Below are 14,114 nucleotides of genomic sequence, written 5' to 3' on the forward strand. Positions count from 1 at the left end.
TTTTTGTTAAGAATAGTTTTTTCTTAATAGCTTAGAATAGCTATCCTGGGTTTTTATTATTCCAGATGAATTTGCAAATTGCTGTTTCTAACTCTATGAAGAATTGAGTTGGAGTTTTGATGAGGATTGTGTTGAATCTCTAGATTGCTTTTGGTAAGATGTACATTTTACTATATTAATCCTGATAATCCATGAGCATTGGAGATCTTTCCACCTTTTGTGATCTTCTTTGATTTCTCTCTTCAGAGACTTGAAGTTCATGCCATACAGATCTTTCACGTGCTTGGTTAGAGTCACACCAAGTTATTTCATATTATTTCTGACTGTTATGAAGGGTGTTATTTCTCTAATTTCTTTCTCAGACTGTTTATCCTTTGACTAGAGGAAGGTTGTTGATTTGTTTGAGTTGATTTTATATCCAGCCACATTGCTGAAGTTGTTTATCAGCTGTAGGAGTTCTCAGGTGGAATTTTTGGGGTCACTTAATTATACAATCATATCATCTGGAAATAGTGATATTTTGATTTCTGCATTTCCAATTTGTATCCCTTTAATGACCATTTGTTGTTTGATTGCTTTGGCTAGGATTTTAAATACTCTGTTGAGTAGGTAAAGAGAGAGTGTGCAGCCTTGTCTAGTCCCTGATTTTAATGGGATTGCCATTTAGTTTGATGTTAGCTACTGGTTTGCTATATATTGCTTTTACTATGTTTAGGTGTGGGTCTTGAATTCCTGATCTTTCAAGACTTTAACCATGAATGAGGTGTTTCTACATCTGATAGAGGGCTAATATCCAATATATACAAAGAACTCAAGAAGTTAGATTACAGAATATCAAATAACCCTATTAAAATTGGAGTACAGAGCTAAACAAAGAATTCTCAACTGAGGAATATTGAATGTCTGAGAAGCACCTAAGGAAATGATCAACATCCTTAGTCATCAAGGAAATGCAAATCAAAACAACCCCTGATTCTACCTTACACCAGTCAGAATGGCTAGGATAAAAAATTTAGGTGACAGCAGATGCTGCTGAGGATGTGGAGAAAGAGGAACACTCCTCAGTTGCTGGTGGGATTGCAAGCTGGTACAACCACTCTAGAAATTAGTCTTGTATTTCTTGAAAAAATTTGACATAGGACCCAGTTGTAGCACTCCTGAGCATATACACAAAGTTGCTCCAACATATTAAAAGGACACATGCTCCACTGAGTTCATAGCAGCCTTATTTACAATAGCCAGAAGCAGGAAAGAACCCAGATGTCCTTCAACAAAGGAATGGGTATAGAAAATGTGTTTCATTTACACAATGGAGTACTACTCTTATGCAAATGGGTGGAATTAGAAAATATCATCCCGAGTATGATAACCAGTCACAAACGAACATACCTGATATACACTCATTGATAAGTGGATATTAGCCCATTAGCTCAGAATACCCAAGATACAATTCACAGACCACGTAAAGCTCAAGTCAAAGGAAGATCCAAGTATGAATGCTTCAGTCCTTCTTAGAAGGGGGAACAAAATACACACAGGAGGAAATATGGAAACAAAGTGTGGAGCAGATACTAAAGAAAATGCCATTCAGAGACTGACTCACCTGGGATCCGTCCCATATAGAGTCACCAAACCCAGACATTATTATGGATGCCAAGACGTACTTGCTAATAAGAGTCTTATATAGCTGTCTCCTGAGAGGCTCTACCAGAGCTTGACAAATATAGAGGCAGATGCTTGCAGTCAACCATTTGACTGAACACTGGGTCCCCAATGGAAGGGCCCAACCAGACCCTCTATAGCTCCCAGGGTCTAAACTACCAAACAAAGTGTACTCATGAAGGACCCATGGCTCCAACTGCATATGTAGCATAGGATAGCCATGTTTAGCATCAGTTTGAGGAGAGGCCCTTGGTCATGTGAAGGGGAATTCTGGGGAGGGAAAGCAGGAATGGGTGGGTGGGTGAACACCTTCATAGTCTCAGGGGGAGGGGAGATGGGATGGGAGGTTCCGGAGGAGAAAACTGTAAAGGGGATAACATTTGAAATATAAATAAAAATCATATCCAATAAAAGAAGAAGAAGAAAAAAAGAAAACCATAGCGATTTGGAGATGCCACTACTATGGGACTACTACCAAGATTATTAGCTGGAATGAAGGGTAACTTGTTAGGTTCTAGAAGTTAGGTGTTTGTGCAGCAGAGAGCAGGGTCAGAGGAGATATCCCAGATCTTTGGAGGGGGCCAGAAAATTGTGAGTAGCTCTTAGACCCTGGACATTGTGATTTATTATACTGTTAGAAATTTTATTTTGCTTTGATCTGATTATGGCTGAGCCCCATTTCTTCTCTCTTGAAGTAAGAATGTGTTTCACTTTATTTTCATATTTACAGGAGCCCAGCTTGAGAAATATTTTAAAAGATATTTTAAATTTTAAAGAAACTGGACATTTAAGAATTATTGAAATGTTAATATAATTAACTATGTAAATAATTTGAGACATTTAAAGCTTTTTTGTCTTTTCAATGTGAGATCTTTGGATGAAGGAAATAAAAAAGCTTATGGCTTTATGGTAATAATTTTGTGTATCAAATTAACAAAGGTTCAATTGTGCTGGATAGTTTTATGTCAAGTTGACATAAGCTAAATTCATCTGACAGGAGGAAACCTCAATTAAGGAAAATATTTCTATAAGATTAGGCTGTGGGCAAGCATGTAGGGGCAATTTCTTAGTTAGTTAGTGTTTGATTCTAAGATGACATCCATTGTGGGTTGTGGCAATCCCTGGGATATTGTTCTTGGCTTCTACAAGAAATTACATTCACTTAAAGCCAGGTACAATGCCTCTACTGTACATCTCACAACAGTAGGGTTTGCCATGGGAGGCAAGCAGCACCTCTGTGACCTCTGCATCAACAGCTGCCTCCAGGTTCTTTCCCTGCTTGAATCCTTGTCCTGAATTCCTTTCATAAAAATCTTATAATATAGACGTGAATCCAAATAAACCCTTGTCTCTCCAAACTATTTTTGTCATAGTGTTTCATCACAGAAGCAGTAACATAATCTAAGACACTATGTCTTGCCAGGCCAGACATTAATATACTTCACAGGGTTCTAAATCTCCTATGATATAGTACACACCACTTTCCAGCAATACAAAGATAGCCAGTGGAGACAAATTCTACCAGGTCCATATCAGTTTGATATCCTTTTGCTTAGGTTTTAATTATGTACTGTCTTGATCAGTAAGGTATAATCATAAAGTTCTTGAATTTAACCAAGAGCATTGGCATTAGCCTGGAATGTTTTGGAGTCCTGTAGGATATCATTGTTGAAAAAGTCCAAAACAATAATCAATCCCTGACAGTGGGATTTTTATGTGTAAGATTGGGGTATCTGTTAAAGACATTGTTGCCTCACTTATGAGAAAACTCCATTTATACAAACACATACATACACATATATACACAATATATCAGATACTATATATATTATATATACATATATTTACAGTAGTAGATTTTCATGTTTTTTTCAAAAGTTCTTTAATATTATAGATTTTACTGGACAGCTGTTGTTCCAGACTTAGCATGTCTGTGCTCATGTCAATATATATTTTCTCAGTGTCTTTAATTCTCTTCTAAAGACTAATTTTAGGTGTTGCCTAATTTATTTCCCAAAGACAACTATTTTCATTTTTAAGTTATGAAAGGTGAAATAACATGGGTAAATGTAATAGAGTAATTGCTTAAAACTATGTAAGATACTTAAAAATTAATACATTTCAGCAAATTAGACAAAAATGAAATGTCAAAACATTGCTTTGTCTTATGACATTCTAACAACATGGTATTTTAGATTTCATTACATGACATTACATTATTAAAATGATCCTTTCATTTTAAAGATGGTATTGCTGTTACAAATACATTTACACAAACAAAATCAGGTAGCTAATAGGACTGAAATATATCCCTTTTTTTAAAGTATCGGGTAACAGATACATACAGTATCTACATTCTTATACTATATTAGTTTTTTTTTTCTATTGCTATGGAAAAACACTGTGACCGAAGCAACTTTGAAAACATAGTGTTTAACTGTGCTTTTGAATCTGGAGGGTCAGAATCCATGATGACAAAGCAAGGCTTCATTAGGGTTTTGTAGACTATGGTTAATTTTTCAACACCTAAAATCAAATATTTGAAATATCCATACTTCAAGCAGAGGAGGACTTTGTCATTTCTATGAGCCAGGGAAGGCTTTGCCATACACCATAGTTCCAAAGTCTTGGTGTCATTAGCATGTCTGTGCTAATGTCAATATATATTTTCTCAATAGTCATCAACACCCACCATGTATATATATACATTGGTTTATTCTGTAATAATACTATATATAACATTTGGAGAAGTGTCAAATTGATTGTTGAAATACATGCTCAATTTCTTAGTCCAATAATAATGAGTTTTAAATCTCTTCAACTTTAAAAACTTTCATTATTATCTACAATTTTACTTGTAATGTTCATTGTAAGAAAGTGTAATTATTTTTTATTTATGTATTTATTTATTTTTGTTGGGGTATTGAGTTGATTTTCTGATTTGGAGTAGGATTCATATGCCTATTATTCAATAAAATTCACCTCTCTCAAACTTGTTAAGAGATAAATTATGGAAGAATATTTTTATTGATTGTAGCTTCATTTTCCTATGGTGGATCATCACTATATAAATGGTTTTTGTGACATTGCCCTTATTATAAAATTTATTAAATAGATTTATTTATGATTTTAAATGAATCTGGTAAAAGTTGGATAAACTATATTTTGCATGTTCTGTAATGTTTTACTTCTTATTTTATGATCAAGTAGTCATTTTATTATACTAACTCCTTGTAGCATTCTTTCTATGGTCTTAGATTAATATAGAAATATTAAAGACACTTATCAGCTAGGCAGAAATGGAGAAGTATATGTTAAAGTTTTCAGATTATTTTTATTTTTATTTTAAATGAGAAACTGATAAGTAATGTCAAAAGCATGGTGTTTTGAATTATAAGAATTACTACCTTGTAGAAAACAAAGTTGTAGCTCAGACAAAATATGTGTATATGATGGTATATTTCCTATGTTAAACATTTGTTTTAGCTTGAAATCACTGTAAAATTTACAAACTTAAATTTTTCAACATAATTATATTTAGCCATATAACTTTCAGGATATTATTATGCATACTGGAGATAATATTTAAACCTTGTAACCTTATTTTATAATTTATGAATTTATCTTGGTATATTATTTAAGATAATTCCTAAATTTGTCCAACAGTACATGTGCAAAGATTTGGAGAAATTTATGGGCATCAGAAGAATTTTAAGTTATTTTAAATGTATAACATTATAAGATAGTATTTAATTAATGCTATTTTTTACAGACATGAACAAGGAATTTATTATAAACTCAAATCAGTGGCTATCTATATTAAATTAGATAACAGTTATTTTGATGTTGTTATTTAAATGTCAACTGAATTCAGTAACAAGTATTAGTCAGCAAATGGTATGTAGTATATGTGTGTTCTTAACAACTAACATATTGATGCATGTAAAACCTTGTTTTTTAAATGTTTATAAAATAAAATATTTACTCATATCCATATATGTATAATATAATATATACAAATAAATTCCCCAAATACTTTCTGAAAATTTATATTATATCATCCTTAATATTATTAGAAAATTAATTATCAACAAGCTAATCTTCACTAGTATATATTGAATTTTTTAACAAAAAATATTAATCAAATAATTTAATATGTTAGAGTATTTTTCCCAGGGAATATCTTACCACAAATTTCACCTAGTATAAAATTCATCATTCATTTTCATGTATTATTGAATGTATCCTAATATTTAAGAAAAACATAAGATATTTAAGAAAAACAAATACAATTTGAAAATTTCTCAGATAATTTTCAGAGGGAAATCCACACAAACAAATTTACTTTCAAAAAAACTTAAATTCATCCTAAATTTTTTTCTTCAAAATTACATTTAAATGTGTGTGTGTGTGTGTGTGTGTGTGTGTGTGTGTGTACATGCTAATGCCTGTGTGTCTATCTGTATCTATGTCTTTGTGTGTGTCTACCATATACTAAGCATGAGATTATGGAGGTCTGCAAACAACTTTCTGGAGTCAAGTCTTCTCTTTCATCATGTGTTCTGGGAGGCAGACTGAGGCCACCTTGCTCTGAAGCAGTTGTTTACCTATTGTGTCATCCCTGGCTTTTGTGTTAAATCTCTTCTCCTAGACTTGTACTAAGTGGGAATAGGACCTTGCGCATGGCTACTTGTTTGTTCTAGGAAATGATTGAGCAAGCTATATTTAATACAGTTAAAGTTCTTTATGGTGGCTTAGGAAAATCCTTCAGTATAATTTATTTAACCACACAGTTTGTTCATCTGTGTAAAAGTCTTCCTTTTTTAGAAGAATAGTCTACTTACCTATATACTCTACTTACTTGTCAAATAGCACCCTAATTATTAAACCTTAATTTAAGCTTCGTAATTTCTTGCGATCATTGTATCTACCAAGTTACAAAATCTACCAAGGTCATTTAGAAACTCACATTGAGAAGGCATAACTTGAAGTCTTTCACTTCAAGCCTTCTCCATGTTTTTCTGACACAAGCTTTCCTTCTTATGATATTAGTGAGTCTAAGTCACGACACTGTTCTTTTTCTCTAAATCATTGCTCACAAACCTAACTCTTTTGGTAAAAGATAGCATTTTGGAAAATATGAATTTTGTTTTATAATAACATATTTATTTTTGATCAAATGCCTTAACTATGTATTCATAACTTAAATTCATTTTGTGTGTGTGTGTGTGTGTGTGTGTGTGTGTGTGTGTGTGTGTGGAGGTTGAAGGGAAAATCCTGAAAAGCAGCATCTTTAATACAGTGCTTCAGCCTTCTTCTGTGACATAATCCTACCACAATAAAATCAATTTCTCAATAGAACTACCTTGAAAAAGTCTTAAGGAGGGATTACATAAATCAACTCTACCTGTGAGCATATCATTGGAGGATTGTCTTGACTGATGTGAGGAGATCTGATCATCTTAAGCATGGCCATTCTCTATTGAGAACAAGCTACCAGAAAGGAAGCAACTAGGTTTTTCTCTCCTGTCTTTCTGTCTGTTCCTGACTGTGAATGTTATATAACTAGTTAACTTCAGTCTGCCTCAACTTTCCTCAGGGAAGCTCAGCAAATTTTTTCTCTCTTGAGAGTTTCAGGGCATTTTATTATAGCAGCACAAATAAAATTATAGTACAAGACTCTTTATGATTTGAGAATCTATGGAATTTAAGAATCTGGCTTATAACAATCCAGTCAAGACTAAATATTCCCTTAAATATCAGCTGGCAATTTATCATGTACAAGAAAGACAAAAATGTGATGCTATCTGTGTCACTGGATGGTCTTCATACATCTGACAAATCAGCCTTGTGTTCTTATTGATATATAAATAATTTCCCTTGGTTGTCCATATTCATGGGATAAAGTATCAGGCCAAAATCACAAGACAATATGAGTTAAGATGCACCTGTATGTATGATGTGCTTGTCCAAAGTTCCAGGACTCAGGAGGCAGAGATAAAAGGTTTTGATCTAAGGCAAACCTTGGAAATACAAATTGAAGGCCTCTCACAAAAACTAGTTATTAAAGATGGGGATCAGTGCAGACTCTTGCCTAACATCTTTCAACGACATAAAATATGCTCAAGAAGAAGGAAGACCAAAGTGTGGATACTTCGATCCTTCTTAAAAGGGGGAACAAAATGCCCATGGAAGGAGTTGTAGAGACTAACTATGGAGCAGAGACTAAAGGAAGGACAATTCAGAGACTGCTCCATCTGGGAATCCTTCTCATATTCAGTCATCAAATCTAGACACTATTGTGGATGCCAGCAAGTGCTGGATGACAGGAGCCTGATATACTGTCTCCTGAGAGGCTATGACAGTACCCGACTAATACAGAAGTAGAGGCTCACAGCCATCCATTGGACTGAGTACAGGGTCACCAATGAAGGAGCTAGAGAAAGGACTAAGGAGCTGAAGGGTTTGCAACCCCTTAGGACGAACAACAATATGAACTAACTAGTACCCTCAGAGTTCCCAGGGACTAAACCACCAACCAAAGAGTACACATGGTGGGGCTCATGGCTCCAGCAGCATATGTATAGCAGAGAATGGGCAAGTCAGTCATCAATGTGAGGAGAGGCCCTTGGCCCTGTGAAGGTTCTATGCCCCAGTTTAGGGGAATGCCAGGGCCAGTAAGCAGGAGGGAGTGGGGTGGTAAGCAGGGGGAGGGGGAAGGGAACAGGGGTTTGTTTTGTTTTATTTTATTTTATTTTATTTTTTCAATTTTTTTTGGAGGGGAACCTGGAAAGGAGATATTGTAAATAAAGAAAACATCTAATAAAAAAAATGTTCAACAAGAGTAAAGCACCAAGTAAGTAGCTTCCTGTACATATTACAATATAGTTCATTGATGGTATTTTCATACATGTTTAGCATATACTATGGACATACTTCCCCTTTGAACAAACTCATTAACATTCATAAATAATTAGTCATTTATTTCAATTCTAACTAATCTTTAATCTAAAATATGTTTATGAGAGAAAACATGACCACTATCAAATGCTAGCTTATTTTTGTTCAGTAAGATAATTAGCAGTTGACTGAACATTTTTTAAACTTCTTTATGGCGGAATACAGTAACATTGTGTAACCTATGGTACTTGAATAGATACTGGAATCCTTTTTTATTCATTAAAAATTTGTCACTAGAATTTATGCTTATACCTATAATTAGAAATTTCCTGTTTTTCTCCTCTTTCTAGCCTCTTCCCTGAACCTCATACCCTCTCAAAATTTCTCTGCCTTTTTCTTTTATGTTTATTCTCATAATACACACCACACACACACACACACACACACACACACACACACACACATACATACATGAGTGTGTGTGTGCGCGTGTTTGTGTTGCAATCCTCGAGCAGACTGGCTCTTTCAATCTTCTTCTCCCGTCTCTGTGAGAATGAGTAGTAGTTGTATCAATTGAGGCTAGGCACACCCATTACAGTTGTTCTCTACAGTTTCACAAGTTATGTCTTCCTATAATTGTCTCTGTCTTATGCAAAAAGAAGCTTCTTTCATGATTTGTGAGAACTATGTTGACCTGTGAGCATAATGATGAGTGTTTGAAATGTAGTTAAGAATTACACTGGGTACGGAAATTGGCCATGTTAGCTTCTTCTCTAATGTCTGTATCCTCACTAGTTCCAGATAGTTACCATTCCATGACCAGATAGTATTTCACTTTTGTTAAACACAACTTAGGTCCAACCACACAGCTATTGCTTACTGCCACCAGTACATCTTTAGGCAATTGGTGGGTAATGGTCATCATCATCGACCACATGCATCACAGCCTGGTAGAACTTCTCTTTTCTTCCCCTCTTGGACAGTTTACAAGGCATCTTCCAGTTCTATGAAATAATTTATTTTTAATATTGGTTCAGGCAATAACTTTGTTTGGGAGATCAGCCCACAATGCAAAGGGCTCCTCCTAGTGGAGGCAGCTTTTCTTTGCCATTAGCTCCAACCCACCAAGTCATCATTGAAAGAGTTATAGGGCCAAAAGGCATCAAGAGGCACAAAAAGCAGTGCACTGAATCTTCTGGAATGACTGATTTTGCTTCTCTTCCATTAATATGGTATTACACACAAAAAAAACCCTGATATGTTGGTTAGACTACATTGATAAACACAAAACATGTCCAAGAGGTAACAAATTTAAGTCTAGCACCTGAAATGTATGATAAAAAGTAGGCCTCACTTTGATGTTGAGAACACCTGATCATTGCTAGTGAGGTTAGATATCCCTATGAGGGTACTAGAAAACAGATACTGAAGCCTGAAAATGAGAAATCTTTCATGATCATGATTATAGTTGTCAAAAAAATGCACGACAAATTAAGGCATGCACATTTGATTTTTAGTTAACCATAAAATTTCAGAGTGACTTGGAACATCAGTATTCCTCCTGAGTTCAGAATAATATGAAGTACAAGAATCATATTTAATACCTGTTGGTTTGTGTGGATTTCAAATATTCTTTCATTTTTTCCAACCACAAATTTTTCTGGCACATAGCATGCTTGCAAAAACACCTTAACCTGTAATCTTTGTACTTGGTCATCCTGAGCTGGTTCCAAGGGGATAGCAATGTATGTTAAGACATTTGGATCTATTCTGTGGCAGACTTTCAAACATGTTTCAGGAGTCAGGGAGGCGGGAATGAACATTATTGCTCCAAAGCTTGGGCGGATTGCCTGCTTCAGCCATCTTGACTTTATCACCTGAAATAAGACATTATCCCCTTTGGCTGACATTCTTGAAAAATTGGTAACTTTTTTAAATCAAAGGTCTAAATAAGTAAAATATGTAAATTCTTTAGAGAAGTCCCTAGTGTATGAAAAGTACTAATACATGACATCAAGTTTTATTTATATAGATACTTTACTAAAACCATTATATCTGCTTTTTAAAAAATAAGCTGCTTAAGTCAGCACAGAATTGATTATTTTCTGTTTTCATTTCTTCTCTAAGAACATAATAAATTTTTCTGGAAACATGGCAAGTCATACCATTTCTACTGCTTTTAAACATTTAAGGTACTTAGTTTTGTTCTTTTCTTCCTCGTATCCTAACATGATTTTTAAGATTATTTTTTTTACTACTTTGAGAGTTTCATACCATAAGCTTTAGCCATATTCATTTCAGTACCACCAATTAACTCTTCCTGATCCAACTCCTTGTTCTCTGCCCACCCAACAATGTGCCTCAGCTTCTTCGAGTCTTCAAGCTAAATTGGTACTGCTCAATTGTTCTTTGAAGTGAAGTCTTCCCCAGAAGGTGGATGACTTTCCAAGGGGCAGCAGGTCTTTAAAGAAAACTACTCTACCTCTTCCAGCATTTCAAAACTGCCAAGAGTAGCATGACTCCAGCCATGATTGTGTGCCTTTCTCCAGAGAGCTATTCTATATAACTTAAAAGAGCCTTGAAAATATGTAAGCACTATGCCTAGTGATAGCTATGGATTTATACAACATTGCTAGAATTACAGTTTTTATCTGTTGCTACATAGGAGACTGAAAGGATGTTTGTGCTAACACTGCCTTCTTTTAACTTAAGAATTTCTTACCTCCATTCTCGGGGAGCCATTGTCCCATTTTTTTTTTAAGGCTGTTGTTTATATAGATGGCTTTACATAGTTTAGAGAAAATGTAGTCTGTATTTCTGTTCGTAACACATATAGTAATACATGAGATGCAGAGGTCATTTCATCAGGAGTGATAGGAAATACAATTTTGTTGTTTTGCCAAATATGATTTCCCATCACTGTATGAGTAATTTCTTGCTAACGTATGTTTATTAGTGTTTGTGCTGAACAACATTAGGATTAACCACAAAGTTAACATTTTCTTCTACAATATATTTGTTTCTGAAACAACTTAAGTAATACTTACACAAAACCACAACCTAATCAACAATAAAAGAAAACCATCAATTTTCTCCCACAATTCATGAAACAAAAGCATAAATTATGTGTGAACTCAAGTAGGTCCTATCTTGCAAATCTCTACTTAGATTTAGACACAACAAACATAAAACCAATCTGAACTATTCTTCTCACACAATACTGTGGCTTTAACAATCTGATGTTATTGCAGAAAATCAAATACGTTTTTGTTATTCCTGATTAAAAGGAAGAATATTCACATTACAATAGGAGCAAACAATATTTTCCTGTTAATGTCTTGTTATAAAACCATGATGTTTAAACATAAAAATGCAGATAAACACAAACATATGTGTGTGTCTGTGTGTGTGTTTGTGTGTTTTGTTTTGCATGGGGTGTGTGGATCAAACGATTATCTTTGTATATATTCATCTGGCACTGTAACACTGGGATGCTTATCCACCCCCAATATTGCTTACAGTTTGTCATGGGAGAAGGAGATGCGTATTTCACAGAGTAGTCATGTTTCTTTCATTTAATGAGGCTAATGTTAGAATCAGACCAGAGTTACGATGTAAAGTGCACAGGGATGATAAAGGTTAGTAAACTTCAGGATTCTAATTTATTTGACAAGTTCCTAATTCTTGCTATTAATGAAATCTGAATATCTGCACTGATGAGATTGTAACTGGTACTGATAATTTACAACTTGGAAATTAGAATATAATTTTAGTGACATACAATTTTGTCTCTTACTTGCTTTTGAAATTGTGTATTATACTTAAGAATATTGAATGAGTTCTATAAAAATCTCCAAGTCCAATATAATTTGTGTATTTAACATACAGATTACAAAATGTGTGTATTACATATCTATTCATGATAGTAAAGACTTCTGTGTTTTTGTTTTGTTTTGTTTTGATTTGATTTGATTTGTTTTCAGAGCTAAGGACAGAACCCAGAGCCTTGTGCTTGCTAGGCAAGTGCTCTACCACTGAGCTAAATCCCCAACCCAGGACTTCTGTTTAATCTTGCTTTTATCATTGATAAACTAAGTTATTTTCTATGTTATCACTTGACAAAAATTTCTGTATCCATTCATATATTCTTTTCCATATGTAGATATTTTACCTCAGGTCTCATGTTTGTTATTTCATTTTTTCAAATAAGTTCAAAACTTTTGTTATATAAAGTGAATCTTATATACTTTATTTTTATAGTAAAATTGTAATTAAAAATAATAAACTTAAAATTCATAATCAGCCTTTTTAAAAACCTTGGAGTTTCTGAAATGAACAAATTACTAAATATATTGTAGGTACTTAATAGTACATAGTAATTCCATTTGATTTCTGTGAGAGAAAAAAAATATTGCTACCACTTGGTGGTGCTGGTGGATAATATAAAATCCAAATCCTTCTTGGTATGTGTAATAAAATCAACAATTACTCTGAATTAAGTAAAATTAAGAAAAGAAGTTTCATTCACCTTTGCCATTTTTTAGTTTTTATTTGTTTTTGACAGCTAATGATAGCTAGATTCCTTACTAACTAGCAAAAGAAGCAAAGATCTTAAATAAAAATTTGAACACATTAAGAACAGTCTATGAGTGAGAACATTATTTTATTTGTGAATTGGGTCTGCTTCAATGTGAAAGATTAATTCAATTACACGATTTACTTTCAGCTTCTGAAAGGGACAATTTTTGTGTTAATATTCACTGTTTTTCCTGGTATAATCTCTAGAGTGTGCTTTTTTATTTTTATTTTTGGTATTAAGTTAGCAATCACAAAATTTTGCAATAATTTATTGAACTAGTGATGATAATAGTAAATAAATGATAGAATGTTGAGCAATTTTAATTATAGTCACTGTCAAAATTATTTTCAACTAGAAATTTAATTTTTGGTTTAACATTCAGAACTACATTGTTCCTCAGAAGCACATTCTTTCATAGTTCTGATATTTATTTGAAATTAATTTTCATTTAATTTACCTTCAAGTTTCACGTTTTTGAAAATGCATGCATTATACAATTTAATTAGTTAGTTGGTCTTCTGTTCCTTTGTTCACAAAAACACAGGAAATTATGTATATGCCTCTTTACACATTAAATTGGGGCAAGCTGATGAATTCCTTATGTCCAACATTGACCTTGACTGTGGTGCTCCATAGGGGGTGTGAGCTGGTACAGTTATATGGGAAGAAATTTCAATGGCAAAATGAAAGTTTTCAGTTTCACTCCACTTCAAAGAGAAGACCCCAACTGACATATATTCTTTGTCACATTGGTAGGCAGATACATTATTAACATCTTTGACATGGAAGAATTGGCAGCCTGAGGGCTTCAAATCCTGTGTCTGTACAGATAAAAGGATAAGCACTTAAGTCTGCTCCTGACAACAACTGATTGAGAGAAAAGACAAAGGATGACCCTGAAGCTTATTTGTCACTCTGTGTGTCTGTTCAACTTTAGGGTCATATACTACTCGGTTTGAGTTCATATTAATGC

Source organism: Mastomys coucha, unplaced genomic scaffold, assembly GCF_008632895.1.
Source record: "Mastomys coucha isolate ucsf_1 unplaced genomic scaffold, UCSF_Mcou_1 pScaffold9, whole genome shotgun sequence".
NCBI classification, from domain to species: Eukaryota; Metazoa; Chordata; class Mammalia; order Rodentia; family Muridae; genus Mastomys; species Mastomys coucha.